Here is a 5,198-nt window from a genome sequence, read left to right as displayed (position 1 = left end):
ACAACCAAGGGATTAGATCAAAGCTCTGCAGCCTTGTCACGTCCAGTCATGAACAATAATGAACAATTAAGCCACTAGTGGGAGGAAATGGTTCATTACTTTCTTAATCTTAATAATGGAAAAGCCTAGCAAAAAACAAGGTTGAAGTATTTGGAACCATCTTCAGCCAGAAATACTGAGTGGATAATCCACCTCTCCCTCTTCCTGAGGTTCCCACTATCACCGGCAAGTTTTCAGCCATTTAGATTCACACCATGTGACATCAGGAAACTGCTGAGGGCACTGGATACGGCAACAGCTATGGCTCCAAATAACACCTTGGGTGTAATGCTCAGGACCTGTCCTGCAGAACCAGCCACATCCTTAGCGAAGCTCCTCTAGTAAAAGCTAAAGCATTGGCATCTAACCAAAAAATCGGAAAAATGCCCAATTACATCCTGTCCACAAAATAACAGGACAAATCCAATCTGGCAATTACCACCCCATCAGCCCACTGTTAATCATCAGTAAAGTTATGGAAAGAGTAATTGACAGTATTTCGATGTGCACTTGCAATGCCAAGGCATACAAGACTATGGGCCAAATGCTGGAAAATAGGATTAGAGTAATTGGGTGGCTTGTCTTTGACCTGCACAGACACAATGGGCTGAATGGCCTTTTTCTATGCTATATACCTCGATGACTCTATGACAGTGTTATCAAATGGTACTTACTCACCAATAATTTGTTCACCATCGCTCAGTTTGAGTGCTACCAGGCCCACCTGGCTCCAGACCTTGTTACAGCTTTCATTCAAACACGGATAAGAGAGCTGAATTCAAAGGATGAGGAGGCAGTGACTGACCTCGACATCAAGGCAGTAATGGCCAAGTCTGGCACAAGGATCCATAGCAAAATTGATGTTAGCAGGAATCAGGGGAAATTCTCTAAGGCATTTCTGTCGATGTTCCTCAGGTTAGTAACCTAGGTATAACTATCTTCAGCTGCTTCATCAATGACCCTCCCTCCATCATAAGATCAGAAGCAGGAATGTTCACTGAGGATTTCACAGTGTACAGTTCTTTTTTAAAACTCCTTAGATAATAAAGTAGTCCGTGTCCATACTTAACAAGACCTGGACAACATTTAGGTATGTGACAAGTAACATTCGTGCCACACATATGCCAGGCAATGACCATCTCCAACAAGAAAATCTAACCACCTCTCCTTGACATTTAATGATATTACCATCATTGATTTATTCACCATCAATATTCGGGGGCCACATTATTGAGCTCAAAATTAACTGGGCTACCAACATAAATACCATGGCTACAAGACCAGGCCAATTCTGTGGCAAGTAACTCATCTCCTGACTCCCCAAAGCCTGTCCACCATCTACAAGGTACAAGTCAGGACTGTGATGGAATACTCTCTACAGCCTGAATGAGTGCAGCTCCGATTTAAGAAGCTCAAGACCATTCAGCTCACTAGATTGATACCTCCTCCATCACCAACAAAACATTGCAGCAGCGTGTATTATCGACAAGATAAGCTGCAGCAATGCGTTTAGACATTTACATGGGTAAGATGGGTATTGAGGGATATGGGCCAAACACAGGCAATTGGGACTAGCTTAGGGGTTAAAAAAAGGGTGGCATGGCAAGTTGGGCCGAAGGGCCTGTTTCCATGCTGTAAACCTCTATGATTCTATGGGCTCGATTTTACTATCAAGTTGTGCCCGTTTTCGGGTGCGAAAATTTGGTAAAGACAGGTGTGAGGCAAGTAGCGTGGCGATCTGCATCCGCCTCTGCACCGGTTCCCTCTTTATCAAGGTCTGAAAATGGCAGCCGTCGGGACTGCACCCGAAACGGGTTGCACACCTAAACTTACCAGCACTTCCCTCTTTACCACCACGTTCACACGTCCAGATTTGGCGCAACATGATCCGCAAAGGTCCGATTTGGGCACTCCAGCTTCTGAGGAGGTAAGTCCCAAGCTTCCGGTGGCTCTCTGACTCAGATCGTTGTGGGGGAGGAGGGGAGGGGGGGTGTGGGTGGAGGGGGGGAAGGTGGGTCAGATGGTTCTCTGACTCAGATCAGTGGTGGGGGAGGGGAAGGGAGGTGGGTCAGATGGTTCTCTGACTCAGATGGGTGGTGGGGGTGGGGGAGAAGGGAGGTGGGTCAGATGGTTCTCTGACTCAGATCGGTGAGGGGGGTGGAGGAGGGAGGTGGGTCAGATGGTTCTCTGATTCAGATTGGAGAGGGGGGAAGGGAGATGGGTCAGATGGCTCCACTCAGATTGGTCGGCGGGGGGGAGGGGGGAGTCCGCTGCCACTCTATCTCTGCTCAGTGAGGGGGAAGGGGCGGTCTGCTGCCACTCTGTGTGATCGATGGGGAGGAGAGAGGGGTCCGCTGCCACTCTGCGTGTGATCGGTGGGGGGGGAAGAGGGGCAGGGAGCCGCAATCGGTCTGGGTAGCTGGGGGTGGGGGGATAAGGGTGTCATTAATGTTGTGGGGGTGGGGCAATGTCTGTGGGGGCCAGGGGGAGGCATTATCCGCCCCGGGAGCGATGTGACAGGGGAGCGTTTTCTATCTTTCTTTTATTGCACACGCGCAGTTGGAGGTGCTAATCGGAGCTGCAGGGTTTCGGCCGTGTTAAGCCCTGCCCACAGGCTTCTGCAACGTGATTCAGAATCGCTACTATTTTTTCAGGCAGAGTGCATATGGGGGTGCCTGAGAACGGGTCTAAAAGTCGGATCTGAAACGCTCCCAGTTTCAAGTCTGCCCAGCACTTAGAATGAAAATGGTAAAATAGGGCCCATGACTCTATGACTGCAACAATTGATGAAGATAAACTTCAACGCACCTTCCAACCCTTGGCTATACAATAGGACAAAGGTAGCAGGTGCAGATGCAGGATAAAAAATGTCCTCCACAGAATCATTGAATGGTTACAACACAGGAGGAGGCCGTTTGGCTAGTCGTGTCCACACTGCGTCTCTGTAAAAACAACTCAGCTGGTATCTTTGAGATAAGCAGTGGGGTCTAACAGGGTTTTGTTCTGGCACTTTCTGCTGTCATTTGCCATCAGTGTGTGTCCACTTTCATACCAGAACTGATGAAAAGATGTTGAGCTTTGCTTGCCTGAGATCCAAGATAAAGATGCACCAAGTCCTCTTCAGAGAATTGCTCTGTGTTGTCGCACCTTCATTCCATATTGAGGGAAACCTTCAGCAGAAAATGGACAGATTTGCTCACACCTGTACATGGCTTAATTTGACCATCAACATCAGGAAGAGAAATGTCATGGTCCAGGATGTTGCCATACTGTATCTATCAGCACTGACAATATGACTCTGGAGGTTGTTGATAGTTTCACATATCAAGGCTCCACAATCACTAGTTTATTAGTTTAGTTTATTTATTTATTAGTCACAAGTAAGGCTTACACTAACACTGCAATGAAGTTACTGTGAAATTTCCCTAGTCGCCACATTCCGGCACCTGTCCAGGTAAATGCACCCAACCAGCACGTCTTTCAGACTGCGGGAGGAAACCAGAGCACCCGGAGTAAACCCATGCAGACACAGGGAGAACGTGCAAACTCCGCGCAGACAGCAACCCAAGCTGGGAATCGAACACAGGTCTCTGGTGCTGTGAGGCAGCAGTGCTAACCACTGTGCCACCGTGCCGCCCAGTAAAGATGCACCTTCACAGACTTCATGGCTGTAGCTTGCCCTCAAAATGTCTCTGCCAAGGAGCCTTTCTCACCCTGAGATGATTGCATGCTGAGTCCTGATTGGTCGCCTAGGCCAGGTGATCCTTACTCTGCCCTTAAAGGGACAATCACCACACTAACAATCTGTCACTTGATGCTGAAATTAAGACACACATTGTGAAATCTGTAGCTGTTATGCCCAAGCTGAGTAAGAGAGTTTGTGATAACAGCAACCTGACTGAGAAAGCCTGTATCCTCAGCGCATTCCTCTACAGGGTGAGATCTGAACAGTGCATGCGAGGCAGGAGAAAAGACTGAACGGTTTCCACCTGCTCTATCTCAAACATCCCCTTAGCATCTCTTGGCTAAGATCACCAGCTCAAAGGTCGCGGAGCATGGTAATTCCATCAGCACACACTCATTGCTAAACATGTGGTTTCTCACTGTTAAGCTAATGACATCTGTGCTGGCTCAGCCACGTCCATTGAATGGGTTGGTGCGCTATCAATTAGGCAAAAGACTACTTGTGTGCCAATACAACTGTAGGCTTTTATTCATAACAGAATCAGGAGCACGTCCCAACAGGTAACCGACCCGAACTGAACAAGGGGGAGGAGACAGCCACCTTTATACTAGGTGACAAGGGGAGGAGCCGAGCCGGCAGGGGATGTGTCCAGGCATAACAAACACACAACGGTGGTCCAGGCAGATCAAAGGCACAACTGAAGTCCACCACATGGGTAGTGGCTGTATACCCAAAGACTTCCTGTACGGTGAATTGGGCAATAGGTCATGACCTCCTGGACATCCTTAGCTCTGCTACAAGGACACCTGCAAGCAAGATGTGAAGATGGAGGACATTGACACTGACAACTGGGAGACAATCAACTTCTGGAGGTTGACTGTTTGGAAGGGCATTGGAACAGGTCCTGACTAAGGATAAGTCAGGACCTTGTGGGAAGGTACTAAATTGGGGGAGGGCAAATTATGACAGAATTAGGCAGGAGCTAGGGAGAGTTAATTGGGAGCAGATGATATTGGGCAAGTCCACATTTGACATGTGGGAGTTGTTTAAAGACCTACTGATCAGAATTCAGGACCAACATGTTCCAGTAAGGAAGAAGCACAAGGATGGTAAGGTAAGGGACCATTGGATAACGAGGGAGGTTGTGAATTTAGTTCAAAGGAAAAAAGGAGCTCTAGCAACCTGCGGAAGATAACAATTGCAGAAGAGAAAATGATGACAAATCTGACAAAAGATATCAGAAATATTGAGAAAGTAATTGTTTCTTGTGTGAAGCAATAATCTATACACATCCTGCAAGTGTGGTTTCTGCTGGTAAAAGCATCCATTCTCGCTGTTGTGTCATTTCGACAAGCTGCAGGAAGCCCAGTGATCAGGGTTATTGAAAGCTAAATATGTGGTTTCAAATTGACAAAAGGCAGTGGGTGGCTGTTTAGTAATGATATAAAGCACCGAGCCACAAGATTTGTCCATT

The sequence above is a fragment of the Mustelus asterias genome, chromosome 19, assembly GCF_964213995.1.
Source record: "Mustelus asterias chromosome 19, sMusAst1.hap1.1, whole genome shotgun sequence".
Taxonomy (NCBI): Eukaryota; Metazoa; Chordata; class Chondrichthyes; order Carcharhiniformes; family Triakidae; genus Mustelus; species Mustelus asterias.
This window is presented reverse-complemented; position numbering follows the sequence as displayed.